This window comes from Herpailurus yagouaroundi, unplaced genomic scaffold (genome assembly GCF_014898765.1).
Source record: "Herpailurus yagouaroundi ecotype Mexico unplaced genomic scaffold, PumYag 67503, whole genome shotgun sequence".
Lineage (NCBI taxonomy): Eukaryota > Metazoa > Chordata > Mammalia > Carnivora > Felidae > Herpailurus > Herpailurus yagouaroundi.
This window is the reverse complement of record NW_024420310.1, coordinates 479465-497281: the sequence shown is the minus strand read 5'-3', so window position 1 is coordinate 497281 and position 17817 is coordinate 479465. Positions and strand designations below refer to the sequence as shown.

General features: G+C 40.6%; 1 long non-coding RNA gene across 1 annotated transcript in view; it reads right to left on the bottom strand.

Annotated features, from left to right (window-relative positions):
• Positions 1 to 15729, bottom strand: part of LOC121025111 (uncharacterized) — an 89584-nt gene extending 73855 nt beyond the window's left edge. Inside the window, exons 1-2 of the long non-coding RNA XR_005787948.1 lie at positions 15668 to 15729; positions 8264 to 8380 (exon numbers count right to left, since the gene is read on the bottom strand). This is a non-coding gene — a long non-coding RNA (uncharacterized LOC121025111). The remainder of the gene's footprint in view (positions 1 to 8263; positions 8381 to 15667) is intronic.
• Between the last annotated feature and the right edge of the window lie 2088 nt (positions 15730 to 17817).

Genomic DNA, 17817 nt, shown 5'->3' with positions numbered 1-17817 from the left:
CCTGTGCTTCTATGACGAGGAAATTAAAGAAATGACTTTTAAAATATTGCATCTGCATGTTCCCAGGTAAGACAAAACAGCCCTATGTTTTATAGACTTTTTTTAAGATTTATTTATTTTAGAGAGAGAGACAGAGAGACAGAGAGAACAAGCAGCGGGGGGGCAGAGAGAGCGGGAACAGAGGATCCAAAGCAGGCTCTGCGCTGACAGAAGTGAGCCCAATGCGGGGCTTGAACTCATGAGCTGTGAGATCATGACCTGAACCAAAGTGGGATGCTCAACTGACTGAGCCCCCCAGGTGGCCCTATATATATATATATTTTAAAAAATAATGAGCAAGCCTATAAAACTTTTCTAGAATAACAAATACAATAAGGAAAATGCTTGCCTTCTAGAAAAACTAGTTTATCAGACAATGAGAACTCTATGGTACACTATGATGTGGATGTGGTCTTTTTTTTTGTTTCTAACCTTTGTTGTTGAAGTTGTTACTTTTCCTGTTGGGAAGTAAGATTAAATTTTCACTTTGGTAATAATTACATTTCCAGATCATTTGCCTCATTTATCCCAGACAACGGTCTCTCCTCTTTCTCTATGATCTCTAAATCTCATCTGATGTTTATCCTAAGTTATCTGTTGTCTATGTGTATTTTTAAAATTGAATACCTCCCCTCTGATACTCCTTGGAAGTGGGTAGATTAAAATAATGAGACAAAAAAAAACCCACTTTAGAGCTATTTAAAAAACCTGAATGCATACCAGGGAGTTCTATAAATTGCTGGTGAACTCTGGGACCACAGAGGGATTAAAGTCAACTAGGTAGTACCTGGATCATTTTCATTTGGGAAATGCTGACTTCAATTTCAAGCTAATTTTGCTTCTAATGTTTCTCTGTGTGAATGAAAAGGAAGTGTTTCTACTCTAAGAAGATCACTACATTTGGAATCATTATATACTACAAACCTCAGAATCAAAAGTAGTTTTTTATTCTGAGTCTGCCTAATGTGCCCAATTTAAACCAGACTCATGTAAAGACAAAAACTGCCATTAAGTTTGAAGACTTTCAAGTTATACTGCATTGTTTTTCCAGGGTTGCTATTCCTGAAAGGGTGACCATATAGAACAACTTAAAGAGAGTGGATGAAGGTTTGTTGATTAGCAGTTCTGTGTTTTCTCTTCTGCACGGTATAGGAAAGAGGAGCAAAGACACTGGAACTTGACAAAATTCTTGGCATCTGACAATAAAAACTCATGTCACCATGTCAACAGACAGAATGAACTTTTCTGCCACATTGAACCCCCACCACTAAGAGGTTAGTTTGATTCTGACAATGTGAGACATCTCTTCTGGTTTGTAGATAAAGTGCATTTTACTATTAACAAAGATATTCAGTGGGGCCGTCCTCTTGTGTTGCTAATGCACTTCATACAGAGCTCTGCATTTTAACAACTTCTACCCTAGGAGAATCCATTGAATATAGATAATAGTCTACAATAAGAGAGCAAACGAATAAATACGTGAATTGTACTCGATGGCCTCCCTATTAAGTAATTTGATTTCTCTAAAGCCATAAAGTCATTAAAGTTGTTTTTATAATAAGAATCTAAGTTTTTCTGATCACCATTTCCCTTTGCCAAGGCACAGTCAGACACTGAATTAAAGCACTGATTCTCCATGGTTTTCCATTTACCATAGTTTTCTCAGTAAGCATAGTCCAGTAAAAGATCCCGCTAGACTTCCACTATACCTCCGTTCTTTTACCCACTCCCAATCACTATCCCCAGACGTGTTTACATGTCGAAAAAGCTGTGTTTGCTACTTGCGACTATTTCCAGTTGATGAGTTAAGGCTATACACTTTCTCCTCTTTTGTGTTACTTTGAGGAATATATCACTAGATATATAAATGAATAGTGCTATAGGTAAAAAGTAAGGAGAGCAGCATTATCAGGCAGGTTAACTGGTTAGATTTATTTTTTTGTCGTTTAAGGTAATGTATACAGTAAAATAAACTGACGAGTCATTTAATCTTTCTATTTAAAATTTTCCTGGCTCGGGGCACCTAGATGACTTGATCTGTTGAGCGTCTGACTTCGGCTCAGGTCATGATCTCACAGTTCGTGAGTTCGAGCCCCACTACGGGCTTGCTGCTGTCAGCCTGTCAGTGTACAGCCTGCTTCAGATCCTCTGTCCACCCCCCCCCTCTCTGACCCTCCCCCGCTTGTGCTCTCCCAAAAATAAATACATATTTTTAAATTTTATTTATGTATTTATTTATGTATTTATGTATGTATGTATGTATGTATGTATTTAAATATACTTTATTGTCAAATTGGCTTACATACAACACCCAGTGCTCATCCCAACAAGTGCCCTCCTCAGTATCCATCACCCATTTACCCCCTCTCCCCCACTCCCCCATCACCCTCACTCAGTTTGTTCTCAGTATTTCAGTCTCTTATGGTTTGCCTTCCTCCCTCTCTGTTTGTAACTTTTTTCCCCCTTCCCCTCCCCCATGGTCTTCTGTTAAGTTTCTCAAGATCCACATAGGAGTGAAAACATAGGATATCTGTCTTTCTCTGTATGACTTATTTCACTTAGCATAATACCCTCCAGGTTCATCCACATTGCTGCAAATAGCACGATTTCATTCTTTCTCATTGTGAAGTAGTATTCCATTGTATGTATAAACCACATCTTCTTTATCCATTTGTCAGTTGATGACCATTTAGGCTGTTTCCTTAATTTGGCTATTATTGAAAGTGCTGCTATAAACATTGGGGTACAAGTGCCCCTATGCATTAGCACTCCTGGATCCCTTGGGTAAATTCCTAGCAGTGCTACTGCTGGGTCAAAGGGTAGATCTATTTTTAATTTTTTGAGGAACCTCCACACTGTTTTCCAGAGTGGCTGCACCAGTTTGCATTCCCACCAACAGTGCAAGAGGGTTCCCGTTTCTCCACATCGTCTCCAGCATCTATAGTCTCCTGATTTGTTCATTTTAGCCACTCTGACCGGCGTGAGGAGGTATCTCAGTGTGGTTTTGATTTGTATTTCCCTGATGAGGAGTGACATTAAGCATCTTTTCATGTGTCTGTTGGCCATCTGGAGGTCTTCTTTAGAAAAGTGTCTATTCTATGGAAACCAATTTGACAATAAATTTCATATATAAATAAATAAATAAATAAAAAGAAAAGTGTCTATTCATATCTTCTGCCCATTTCTTCACTGGATTGTTTATTGGGGGTGGAGTTTGGTGAGTTCTTCATAGATTTTGGATACTAACCCCTTATCTGGTGTGTCATTTGCAAATATCTTCTCCTATTCTGTCAGTTGCCTTTTTTGCTGATTGTTTCCTTCGGTATGCAGAAAGATTTTTATCTTGATGAAACCCCAATAGTTCATTTTTGCTTTTGTTTCCCTTGCCTCCAGAGACATGTCAAGTAAGAAGTTGCAGCCGCTGAGGTCAAAAAGCTTGTTTCCTATTTTCTCCTCGAGGATTTTGATGGCTTCCTGTCTTACATTTAGGTCTTTCATCCATTTTGAGTTTATTTTTGTATTTGGTGTGAGAAAGTGGTCTAGTTTCAACCTTCTGCATGTTGCTGTCCAGTTTTCCCAGCACCATTTGCTAAAGAGACTGTCTTTTTTCCATTGGATCCTCTTTCCTGCTTTGTCAAAGATTAGCTGGCCCTACACTTGTGGGTCCAATTCTGGGTTCTTTATTCTATTCCATTGGTCTATGTGTCTATTTTTGTGCCAGTACCATACTGTCTTGATGATTGCAGCTTTGTAGTAGAGGCTAAAGTCTGGGATTGTGATGCCTCCCGCTTTGGTTTTCTTCTTCAGCATTACTTTGGCTATTGGGGGCCTTTTGTGGTTCCACAGAAATTTTAGGATTGTTTGTTCTAGTTTTGAGAAGGATGCCACTGCAACTGTGATTGGGATTGCACTGAATGTGTAGATTGCTTTGGGTAGTATAGACATTTTAACAATATTCATTCTTCAAATCCATGAGCATGGACTGCTTTTCCATTTCTTTGTGTCTTCTTCAATTTCCTTCATAAGCTTTCTATAGTTTTCACCATACAGATCTTTTACATCTTTGGTTAGGTTTATTCCTACAGGCCAATATCCCTCATGGACATGGATGCAGAAGTTCTCAACAAGATACTAGCATATCGAATTCAACAGCATATAAAAAGAATTATTCACCATGATCAAGTGGGATTCATTCCTGGGCTGCAGGGCTGGTTCACCATTCACAAATCAATCAATGTGATACATCACATCGATAAAAGAAAGGATGAGAACCATATGATCCTGTCAATCGATGCAGAAAAAGCATTTGACAAAATTCAGCATCCTTTCTTAATAAAAACCCTCAAGAAAGTCGGGATAGAAGGAACATACTTAAATGTCATAAAAGCCATATATGAAAAGCCCACAGCTAATATCATCCTCAATGGGGAAAAACTGAGAGTTTTCCCCCTGATCAGGAACACGACAGGGTTGCCCACTCTCACCACTATTGTTTAACACCATGTTAGAAGTCCTAGCATCAGCAGTCAGACAACAAAATGAAATAAAAGGCATCAAAATTGGCAAAGAAGTCAAACTTTCACTTTTCACAGACAACATGACACTCTACATGGAATTTTTATTTTTTTAATGTTTATTTTCGAAAGAGAGAGAGAGAGCGAGAGAGAGAGAGAGAGAGAGAGAGAGACAGAATCCAAAGCAGGCTCCAGGCTGTGAGCTGTCAGCACAGAGCCCGACGCGGGGCTTGAGCCCATGAGCCTGAGATCATGACCTGAGCTGAAGTTGGATGCTCAACCAACTGAGCCATCAGGCACCCCAATAAATAAATATTTCTTAAAACATAAAAAAATAGGGGCGCCTGGGTGGCTCAGTTGGTTAAGCATCCGACTTCGGCTCAGGTCATGATCTCACGGTCTGTGAGTTCGAGCCCCACGTCGGGCTCTGTGCTGACAGCTCGGAGCCTGGAGCCTGCTTCCGATTCTGTGTCTCCCTCTCTCTCTGACCCTCCCCTGTTCATGCTCTGTCTCTCTCTGTCTCAAAAATAAACATTAAAAAAATTTTTTTTAAAAAAACATAAAAAAATAAATTTTTCCTGTCTTATTTATATGTACAAAAAAAATGCCAAAAATTGCTTGGACTGATGTGTTTCTATTGTCTTATACACCAGTCAATATTCTAAGTGTGAGGGAGAAAGTTGTAAATAAAACACATAAGAATCTTTGTATTTGTTAAGATACAGAAAATGAAGGATATAAATAAATAAGATATATAGCATACTAAATAGTGATAAAAGATCAGAGGGAAAAAAATGAAAAAAGGGGTATGAATGAGTGAGCACATTTTAATTAGGTTGGCCAGGGATATCCTCACTGAACAGGTGAAATGTGAGAAAAGATTTGAAAGAAGTGAGGGATTAAGCCTTGAACTTATTTAAGGGAAGATCATCTCAGGCAGATGAAACAGTAAGTGCCAAACTTGAGGCAAGATTATAGCACGTGCAGCAAAGTGAGTGAGGGGTATCGTAGAAGTTCAAGTCAGTGAGAAAACAGCGGGGAGCATCTGGCTGGGCCTCGAGGGAAGCGTATGGATTTCTACTATACTCTGAATGACATCAGAAGTCATTATAAGGGTTTGAGCAGGGTACTCATCTGTCCCGACCTACGTTTTCACAGAATCACTCGAGTGTTATACTGATAACAGACTGAAGGAGGCCGGAGAAGTGTATGAAACCAGTTAGGAGACTATGGCAATGATGCAGGTAAGAGATGATGGCTATCTGAAACCAAGCTGTAGGACTGGAAATAGTAAGAAGTGGTAGGTAGCATTCTGGATATATTTCTACAAGAATTACTGATGATACGGTATATGAGAGGAAGAGAGGAGGCAAGAATGACCCCTCTATATGTATTCCTGAAGAATGGAGCCGCCATTTGTTGAGATATGAAAGACGATGGGAACGGTGGGTTCAAGGGACGGAAACCAAGATTTTGGTACTGAGACATGTTTAGTTCAAGCTTCCTACGAGACATCTGAGTAAATATGTTGGGTAGGTAGTTGAGTGTATGAGTCTGGAGTTTTGGAGACGGGTCTGGGTTGGAGAAATGAATTTTATGATCATAAACATAAATTTTATGATCATAAGCAAGTAGAAGATCCCACATAGGAGACTATGAAAGAGCATCATTTACCATTAGCTAGCACCCCGTTGTGTAAGAGGAAGACCAAGTGTGTGGCATACTGGACACCAGTAAAGACTGTGTATCAAAAGAGGAGTGATAAGCTGAGTCCAACGCCAGTGATGGGCCAAGCGAGGTGAAGACCGAGAAATGATCGGCACTTTTCGAAATGTTAAGATCATGAGGGTTGTTAATAAGAAAAGGACGTGGTTCTCGGAAAGAATGGGGAATGAGGGTCGGGAATGGTGACTATAGATTCGGGTTAGCTACGAAGCCACTGGAGGACACTGCTCACAGAGGTGACGTAATTTGGCTCCTATTTTTTGGATCATATTTCAATATGAGGATAAGCTATAGCAAACAGACTAAGGAGAAACAAGGGTGGCATCAGGAAGTCAAATTCAGGGACTTACTAAGATAATTCAGGTGAAGAAGATGGTGGTTCCAACCAGGATAGTAGCGGGGGAAGTGATGAGAAGTGGCTGGATGGATTCTGGATGTATTTTGAAATTCCCCACGATTTGCTCACGGACTGGATGAAGCAGATGAGTCAATGGGAATTATGGAGGGTCGTGGGGAAGGGTCAGTTCAAGCAGAAACACAACGAGCAGAGGTAACGAATGCGAGAAAGTACAGAGACTATACAGGGGACTAAAGTACTCGTGACAAAACTGGATTCAAATACCGGGTGGGCAATGTTCTCTTGAATTATTTGAAGTGGATTCCAGACAAGGAAAAGAACAGAGACTGTCAAGACCTGAGGCAAGAGTGTGCCTCGTATCTCAGTGGAAAAGCCCAGAAGCCTGTGTGGCCGGAACAAACTGAGGAAACAAGAGGAAAAGGAGGAGGCGAGGCAATCGAAGAGGTAAGAAGAAGTCCTTCCAAGAAAATACGGGCTCCAAGTTGGCTGGTCCAGTTGCAGTTTAGGAAAGGTATAGGGACGGATATGGTGATGCTCCGAAATCTCCACATAATCAGTATCTATCAGAAATCTTCAGAGGAACCACAAGAGCAAGTTTTCTGTGTTAGAATGATCTCTCTGACATCATGGGAAAGAATAAGATAGAGAGGAGAATAAATGCCAAGGGTCCTATACCGGATGCAACAGGTACGTACACATGATGGTATTTTCCTGCACTCGTTCCATCTTAACCTATTTGCTCTATTTCTCTTCCATGTACCAGATAGTAAAACTACATTTTGGCAAAATCACTAAGTCTTAAGCGCTGTTTTGTCAGTCAAGGTCCTTCTCGATTGCTTCTCAACCAAATTGATCACTTACTTGTTCCTTACCCGGCCTGCCCCGATTCCAGATCCCAGACATTCACGAATGTACCATGCACCGTCACGTCCCTTTGCTTTTGCGTATGCTACTGCTGTTGGAACTGGAGTGTATTATGTAAGCAAAATAAGTCAGTCAGAGAAAGACCTATCATATGATTTCGCTCATAGGTGGAATTTGAAAAATGCAAGAGATGAACATAGGGAAAGGGTAGGAAAAATGAGATAAAAACAGAGAGGGAGGCAAAAAGAGACTCAAACTGAGGGTTGCTGGAGGGGAGGTGGTGGCGGGGGGGATGGGTTAAATGCCTGATGGGCATTAAGGAGGGCACTTTTCGGAGAGGCACCTGGGTGACTCAGTCGGTTAAGCATCTGACTTCGGCTCAGGTCATGATCTCGCGGTTCACGAGTTCCGGCCCCACGTCAGGCTCTGTGCTGACAGCTCGGAGCCTGGAGCCTGCTTCAGATTCTGTGCCTCCTCTCTCTCTGCCCCTACCCTGCTCTCACTCTGTCTCTCTTTCTCTCAAAAATAAATAAACATTAAAAAAAAAAAAAAAAAGGAGGGTACTTTTCAGGATGGGCACTGGGTGTCGTATGTAAGAGATGAATCACTGGGTTCTACTCATGAAGCCACGACTACACTGTATATTAGCTAACTTGAATTTAAACTTAAAAAAAAAGCAAAACTACGTACCTGATATTTGCTTTAATGAGGTGCAAGACACACGGACATGGAAATGACCATGATGAAGGAAGAGTTTACTTACAGTTCCTTAGAAACAGGAGGTATGGTATACCACGTGGTGCCATATGGGGAAGCGTCAGGGCCAATCAGGAATTAGAGGGAGTGCGGACAACAGACACAAGAACCTCTGTTGTTGTTTCTGTGGGAAAAGGCAAGACAAAGCAGGGTAAAAACGTTTAGAATTGGCTGGTCCGAATAATTTTAGTGGGGCTCTGGAGTCTAGGGGGTGCCCCTGTTTGTCTTGGTACCTGGCCCTGGAGTGAGGGGGGAAAATGGACTGTGGCTTATTGTGTAAGAAGTAGATAAAGGAGGTAGTTGGGGAGTATGGGCCTCGGACTGGTTGGTTCGCATAGAAAGGGTGAGCTGTTTGCTATCTGTAGGAATTTGCTAATGGTAGAAGGGGAAGTCCCTCTCCAGTGGTCAGGAAGGCCCCAGATACCCCAGCATCAAGAATACACAAAAGAGGGGCGCCTGGGTGGCTCAGTCGGTTGGGCGGCCGACTTCGGCTCAGGTCACGATCTCGCGGTCCGTGAGTTCGAGCCCCGCGTCGGGCTCTGTGCTGACAGCTCAGAGCCTGGAGCCTGTTTCAGATTCTGTGTCTCCCTCTCGCTGACCCTCCCCTGTTCATGCTCTGTCTCTCTCTGTCTCAAAAATAAATAAAACGTTAAAAAAAAAAAAAGAATACACAAAAGAAGGAAATATAGTTAATACCATTTCCTCAGCCATTCTTTCCTGACTATGGATGAAGCAACTCAGGATTCAAGGTTCAGTTCAAATGTGTCTCCTTCTGTCAAGTCCTTCCCAGTCCCTACAGTCAGAATTAATTGTGCTCCCCGCTTCAGTGCTGAAGTCTTTTGTTTAAAGTGCTTTTTAAGTACATACAACAGTTCTGATCTAATAATAAAGGTGTATGGGTTACTATCTCCCATTAAAAAAATAGTTTTCTGGGCGCCTGGGTAGCTCAGTCGGTTAGGCATCCAGCTTTGGCTCAGGTCATGATCTCACGGTTTGTGGGTTCGAGCCCCGTGAAGGGCTCTGTGCTGACAGCTCAGAGCCTGGAGCCTGCTTCAGAGTCTGTGTCTCCCTCTCTTTTCCCCTCCCCTGCTCACTCTCTGTCTCTGTCTCTCTCTCTCAAAAATAAATAAACATCAAAAAAATAAAAATAAAATAATTTTCTATTTTTTGGTATTTTTGATCAAAAATATTTATAGTAAGGACCTAAACAACATAACGTGACCTTATCAAGTCCATGGCAAGTGTTATTAAAGTAACCTCAGAACAAGGAAGAATTACTGGCAGTTTCTTATCAATGAAACAAGATACTAAGTTTATACATAGAGAAAGAATCAAGTTTCTTTACATCTGTAAGTAGTAAGTGGGAAAATACCAGCAAATGATTGCCAACAAAATGTCTAGTTGAAAGTGCAATGCCTACTTAAAATTAACTAAGGAAACTTGTCTAGTACTTATGACATTCAACTACTGGCTTGACTGTTCTGTTTGTTTGCCTGTTAATTACTGAACTGAGCAATTTTGGCATTAGATAGGTACAACCTTACCTGTTGACCACAGTACCCTTGAAATGTGCTCTCATCTTAAAGCAATGAATTGAGCATACCAGCAAATTTGATTTTAAGAACTCTAATATTTTGCTAGCTGTGATTCCAGCCGAGGGTCACAGCTATCTGTATACTACTGAATAAAGAACATTCCTTCATCATGTGGGAAACCTGTCTTCTTTGATAACAAGGCTTCAGAAGGGATGTACGTTGAATAAAGCTCGCTAGTGTGACACATGAGGAAGACATCTCCCTACCCAGAATATGCCCAGTGCATTCTAAAGTTTATGTCTTTATTTTGAGACAGACAGAGAGAGCCTGAACAGGGGAGGGCCAGAGAGAGATGGAGAGACAAAATCCCAGGTCGGCAATGTGCTGTCAGCACGGAGCCTGATGCATGTCTCGATCCCATGAACCGTGAGATCATGATCAGAGCTGAAATCAAGAGTCGGATCCTTAACCGACTGAGCCACCCAGGCGCCCTTGACCAGTGCTTTCTAATGAAATAGCTATCTATCTATATACATATGTATAATAATATATATAATGATATATATATATCAATATATATAATTAATATATATAATATATATATATATCAATATATCACACTAAAGTAAAATAGTAGTAAGTCCCACATACATCAATCTAGTCAGTTGTAAGGATAGGAAGTCTCTATAAATAAATATTTATTTATTAGATGTTAAGCCAAACCCTATGTCTTACACAGAGTTCTATTTGATCTAAAAATACAAGCAGTATATATTAATAACCAAGTTCTTAACTTGTGCAATCATCTCCACTATCTATTATCTTCCCTTTCAGTTGGCTACACATAACAGTTTGGGACTCATGCCAGTCAGCCGTGGTCCATGTGGATGTCTCGATGGGCCGTGTTTCTCAGCAAGTGGGGATCGTGCGTGGTATACCTCCTATGTCACTGCAAGACATTTAATGCGAAATATGATCTGCCATTATAGCAACGGTTCCGGCTGGGTCAGAAGATAGGTAGGTGGATTCCTTATTCTTTCCCAATTCAAGGCGGTACAAAGGAGGTTACTGCCAAAGGACAGGCTTAGCATAAGAACATGCGCCAGAGAAACAAGAATCTATATGATACGATTGGGGTTTTATTCACGGATTAAAAACAAGTGATTCTTGGCCTGAAGGTGAGTCACAGATGGACAGGGCTCAGATGGCACAAGAGGATACAGAAGTGAGTAAGATTCCCTAGTGAGAATTGAAAGTGCATCTTGGCAAAAGATGAATTTGTCCCCTATATAGTGGGGTCATTACACACAACCCTTGCCCATCCTTCCATCTGGTTTCTATGTCAAACAGCATTAATTCAGTTTTTTGTGGTCTGATTCTCAATCAGTTCAAACACAGCACATATCCCAGACATATGCTAAAATGCACATGTATATGGTTCCATTTGTATGTAATTCTTTGAGAGTGTGTAAGGGATAATGCTCATGTCAACGAAAAGAATAAATGTTGTAGACAAAGTCAAATTATTACAGTGACAATTTTCCAAGCATAAAAACGAAATCTCATTCTTGTAGAACTTTTTCCAATATCCTTATTATCTGGAACACTGAACTCTTGTCACTGAAAGAATCACCTGCTTTAGTGAGAAATTAAGAAGTGATTCAGTGTTGACAAAAACATGACTGATGAATCACTGTTTAAAGGAAGAATAGTTTACTTTCCTCCAAGGGAAAAAGCACCCGGAATTTAATAGTGGCCGTACTTTGTGTCCTCCAGATTGAGAGTTGATGTATAGCCATACTTAGCCAAGTAATAATATCAAGGTCATGTTACCATTATTACTCCTAGATCATTAAAGAATGGAGAGTGATTAACCTAGAGTGATATACTTTATTGAATTGTTTTCCGTCTCTGCTTATCTTTGTGCTTCATTGCTGGATCAATTTAAAATGAGGCCCAAATCCACTGAGGGTCTCCTTTGACACAGGTTTGTCCTAAAGAAATCAGCAGCCACTTTAAAGTTAGCTTTTACATGCTGATCAACCTAAAGGGGAAAATCAGTTCAAGACTTGTGTTCTTTGCTACGGGGAGATATGGAAGTAGGAAACGTACTTGGCACTTCATTGAGTTTCATAAGAACTCACATTCACGGGAAAAACAGACAGTGGGATCAATATCAAACAAAATATCAATAAACAGGACAGAAATGGTCCACCATGAGAACGTAAAGCGAGGAATGATCAAGAGTGACTCAGCTTCTATTGCAAGTCTTTGGTACCTGTACAGGAACTGAACCCTAAGCAGAGTATAGTATGGTTCCATCAATACTTTCGAGCAAATGAAAAGGAACAGCAGAAAGCTACGCTGGCAGTCCTTCAAATGAAAATATGTTCACCGATGACACGGTCCACCTCATATCTAATGTGAACAGATTGTGGAAGGTCAGAGGAGAAAAAAAAGGATGCACAGAGATAGAACCAGCTAGAGACCTTAATTAAAGCAATTCCACTTGGCTTTCTGTTCAAAGAAAAAAAGAAGCTGTCTTAAAAAAAATGTTTCTATAATAAGGATTCCTTTTAAAAAAAAATAACAACTTTCCCAAGAATGTAATCTAACATTAGCTTAATAGCATAGAATTTTGTCCTACAACAGTATATCCTTAGCAGCAATTTTACTGAGAAACATGCTGATTTTTCTGGCTAACCAAATACAAATAATCACAAGCATAATGTTCTTCTAGAGTTGGTACTGTGTTAAATAAATGCACTTGGTCAGTCATTTTACCTTGTTAGAGTCATGCTTCTGAACGTAGACAATTGAGAATGGATGTAATTACAAACTATTCACATCGACTGGCTCTACTGAACTATTTTGAAGCATTCATATTTCAATCAACAGTGCAGAAGGCAACTATGGTAGAAATGTTTTCTATTCTGACTATATTTGCATATTTGTGTCAGTTGCTTGATTCAAACCAATTAGACTACGGTTATCTATGAAAACCATACGGCGTACAAATAAAGCACACAAGGCCAGTTAAACATCAAAAGTGTATCATTTGCATAGTTAGAAAGGAACACTGACAAGGAAGATATTTACTATTCAAGGACTCTACTACCTCATAGAAGGTACAATCTTTCTATTTTAAATCTATATGTACTGAAGCAAATGATTACTCTTCAAATATTTGTCAGTGTTGTACTAACTTGGGGCAAAGAGCAGAGAAAATGAGTGATGTGAGGAACACAATTCAAACAACTGTTTAAATAAGCTTGTGAAAACTGTGTTTTTCATAGGTAAATCCATGTCAGAATGACCTTCTAACATTCTACTGGAATTTCCAATTTAAACTTTTCTAGTAGGACTATTCTTACCAACACTGAAGGATATAATCATCACTAATTTCCTTAATTATTCTCATGTCATTTTATTTCTTAAAAAAGTTTGACCTAAAAGAAACCTATAAAACATCTTATAACTTTCTTTACTTTGGTGGACTAGTTTTTGGTTTTCTTTTTTTTTAAGTAGGTTTCATGCCCAGCACAGAGCCCAACGCAGGACTTGAACTCACGACCTTGAGATCAAGACCTGAGCTGAGATCAAGAGATGGATCCTTAACCAACTGAGACACCCAGGCGCCCTGGTGGACTGTTTTTTTTTTTTTTAATTTTTTAATGTTTTTATTTATTTTTGAGAGAGACAGAGAGACCATGAGCGGGAGAGGGGCAGAGAGAGAGGGAGACACACAATCAGAAGCAGGCTCCAGTCTCTGAGCTGTCAGCACAGAGTCTGATGCAGGGCTCGAACCCACGAACCGCAAGATCATGACCTGAGCTGAAGTCAGACGCTTAACCGACTGAGCCACCCGGAAGCCCGTTTTTGTTTTTGTTTTTTGTTTTTTGTTTTAATACTCAACTACTATGTTTAGGTCATCTAGGTCATATACCTATATTTAGGCCGATGGAGCCTACGGTAGAATAATAGCCCCAAAGATGTCTATGTCCTAATTCTTACAACTTGTGAATATGTTAATTTACGTGGTAAAAGAGACTCTGCAGATGTGATTAAGGTTCAGGATCCAAAGTGGGGAAATTAACCCGGATTATCTGGGTGGGCCCAATGTAATCACTAGGGTCCTTTTAAGAGGGAGACTGGAATCTCTGGAGTGTGTGTGTATAGCGTAGGGGGAGAGAGGGAGGGAGAAAAGGAGAGGGAAAGAGAGATAAAGAGGAAGAGGAAAGGGTTGAGAGAGAGAGAGGGAGGGGGAAAGAGAATTAAAGACAGTTATCTTGAGGTCTTTGAATATAGAGGAAAGGGCCATGAGTCAAGGAATGGGGGAAGCCTCTAGCAGGTGGAAAAGGTAAGTAAATGGATTCTCCCCTCAAACCTCCAGAAGGAACACAGCCCCATCGACTCATTTTAAATTCCTTTTCTGTTTTTAAAGTTTACTTATTTTGAAAGAAAGAGAGAGCCTGAGCAGGGGAGGGGTGGAGAGAGAGAATCCTAAGCAGACTCCTCACTGACAGTGCAGAGCCCAACATGGGGCTCGAACTCACAAACTGTGAGATCATGCCCTGAGCCAAAACGGAGTCGGACGCTTAACCGACTAAGCCACCCATATGCCCCTCATTTTAAATTTCTGACCTCCTTAACCGTAAGACAATGAATTTGTGTTATTTTAAGCCAGTAAGTTTGCATCAATAGGAACTCATACAGAATCTCTCCCTATGAAGGTTCTAATTTACCACTTAAAACTTTTCTTGCTTCTTAGGGTGCCTGCATGGCTCAGTCGGTTAAGAGTCCAACTCTTGGGGTGCCTGCATGGCTCAGTGGGTTAAGCTTCTGACTTCAGCTCAGGTCATGATCTCATGGTTTGTGAGTTTGAGCCCCGCATCGGGCTCTGTGCTGACAGCTCAGAGCCTGGAGCCTGCGTCAGATTCTGCGTCTCCCTCTCTCTCTGTCCTTCCCCCCTCTTTCTCTCTTTCTCTCTCAAAGATGAATAAACATCAAAAAATTTTTTTAAAAAAGAGTCCGACTCTTGGTTTCGGCTCAGGTCATGATCTCACGGTTCTTGAGATCGACCCACATTAGGCACTGCCCTGACGATGCAGCCTGCTTGGGATTGTCTCTCCCTCTCTGTCTTCCTCCCTCTCTCTGTCTCAAAATAAATAAACTGGAAATTTTTCTTTTCTTGCCTCTACATTGTGCCCTTTTCAACCGACAAGGGAGTGACTTGGTCACCTACACAACACTTTCACCTTGGGGTACCCAATACGTATGTCTTCTGGTCCTACTGAGATAGTCACTCATATTTTTCAAATAACTCTTCTTAATTTGTGATGTGTGCCACAATACTCTGGATATAAAAATATCATGCAAGACATTACTGTCTTCAAATATTTCAGAATTTTGTTTTGCTTATGTCATAGCATGAGACGGATCATTTTACACGCAGCCGGTTCAAGTTATGTTCGTTAAAATATGTGTGTCTAATCAGATTTGTAAATTTCAATGTCATCTAGCTTTGAGTGGAGATTTGGAGTTAGATTAAGCCTTTAAAATATGGTTCCCAAATAACCAATGATAAATGCTCACACAGTATTCTCTATCTCTCACAGTCTGGAGCACATAGCAGAACTCATTAAACATTGGTTATAAATAATCAATGAAGTAATCTTGGAAGCACAAATGGAAGAATTTGAAAAATCAAGGCGTACCTCTTCAGAATCATTTGGTGTTCGAAAATGCTTGTAAAATGTAAATAATACATTAAAAACCCAACCGGCATCATTTTTATCTCTAATTATACCATATTGATTTATAAAAAGTTCTTCCATTGTTCCCAAATTCACATAAACTTTAATCTTTCAATGCACCGTTTGCATAAATGGTGCCCATTAGCAGTCTCGCCAGTTTTAGCTTTCGGGATCAAGTTCTGTCTTTGTAAGATTGTACGGCATTCCGATATCGTTGTGTGTTGTCCAGTGCCTCGCAGAGAATTAAGTCTGTGAGCTCTCTCATCACTGAAAGGGGTGAAGCAAAGGCTGGGCACCATTGTGTCAAGCACTTTGAAAAGGGATTTCGGAATCAGAAAGGAGACCGAATAAGAAATGGCCTCAGAGGTTCCTTCTAAACTCGAAGAGTTTGATTCCACTCCACACCTGAAGGATGGCCATCCACGGGCATCACAGCATAGCCAGCTTAGTTGTCACCAATCACCACGGTGGAGCTACTTCTGTCCCATCTCATCATCCTATTTATGTAGGCCTGGCCTTGCGGGAAATATTCTCGTCATGAGTAGATTCAAGCCAGAAGGGATTCCCTTTGGTTTGCTCTCCAACTTTTGCCAGACAGTTTCAGAATTATGAATTCTATCAAGGGCTAGAGACAGAATGTTCTCCTGGGCAGAATGAAGAAAATGTGAGATCATTGTATTACAGTGGGAACTCAAATTCGGTATCACAAAACACTACGGAGTATACAAACTGGGCTGGCTTTCTCCTCTGGCCCCTTTTCTTGCCCCCAAGTACCTTCCTTACAGAACATGTCATTTCATAGAAAATACACCATTCTATAATCGTTGAATCAGAGCAAGTTAACGGACATTATCCACAAAGAAGGGGGTAGTCTGAATTCAAGGAAAAGATATTATTGCACAAAGTATCCTCATGTGTGGTCAAGGCTAGCGGGCAGTTTAGGAAGAAGTCATAACCAAAGGTTGTCCTGTGTCTGAACTCAAAACAGTTTCACATGTCTTTGAGTTTTACAATCTTTATATAATTTGTCTTCGGTACAGAACGGTCAGAAATATTTGAATAAGTCAGTGTACCCAACCCCGAAGTATTTCTCAATTAATCACACTGATACAGCAAAAACTTGGTTGTTAATACCCTATCATTTTCCCCCAAAGCGTTCCAGCCTTTTGCCTCGTGAAAGGTTGTACTTCTCACCGGAAAGCAAATAAAAACGAAGTTAAAACCATCAACGTAAGTGAAACCTCTTTAGGACTGTTTGAACACTGAGACAGTATTAACAAAAATCGCTTCTAACTCGAACCCCCTATGTGGGTGGGGAAACTATCACTTAAATGTTTGGTTTGCTCTATTATTTATATTCTATCATGTCATATGAATTATTATTATCATTATCAGCGTGCCCAAGTGCCCTGTTGGTTAATATTGTTAGTGCAGCTTTATTCGACCTTCCATCGCTGACACAAACCGACACGTACAAGCCACATACGAATGTTAAACGCACTTAGCTTTGTAAAGGGGGTTTTCCCTTTACAAATTCAACTCTGAAAAGCCACCGTGGGATACAGAAGGAACAAGAGTCTCTCGGGTTCTGGATCCATCAGCCATTTCTCAGGAGGCTAAAGAGGGTCTGAGGACCGTGTTCTGTCAGCACTGAAGTGCACAGCTTTGGCCAGGTCTGATTGAGAAAGTGATGGTTGAGGAAAAAATTCGTGACTTCACAGTCTTCTACTCAGTACGAAGGGACGAGCTGCCAGGGCTGCTAACAACTATTTTACATATGAATATGTATTTCTAATTTACTTCCATTTCAATAATGTATTTATAGACATATTCTCATGTAATCAGATACAGAAAAGATCACAAACCGGTGAGTGGCACAATTAGTATTTTTAAAAAATGTTTAATGTTTATTTATTTTATTTTGAGAGAGAGAGAGAGAGAGAGAGAGAGCACGAACTGAGGAGGGGTAGAGAGAGAGGAAGAGAGAGAATCCCAAGCAGGTTACATGTTGCCAGCGTGGGGCCCGACACGGGGCTGGAACCCATGAACCATGAGATCCTGACCCGAGCCGAAAGCAAGAGTCAGCCGCTTAAACCACTGAGCCACCCAGGTGCCCCGGAATTAGCATTTGAACAGAAGACTTTCCAAATTTAAAACCTTGGGCCAGCTCCGGTTTTTAGTTATCTTTTAATCCGCGCAGAGTAAGATTCCCTTTTTTGGTGTGTGAGTTGTGACAAATGCATAGAGCCACGTCAGCACCACCACAAACA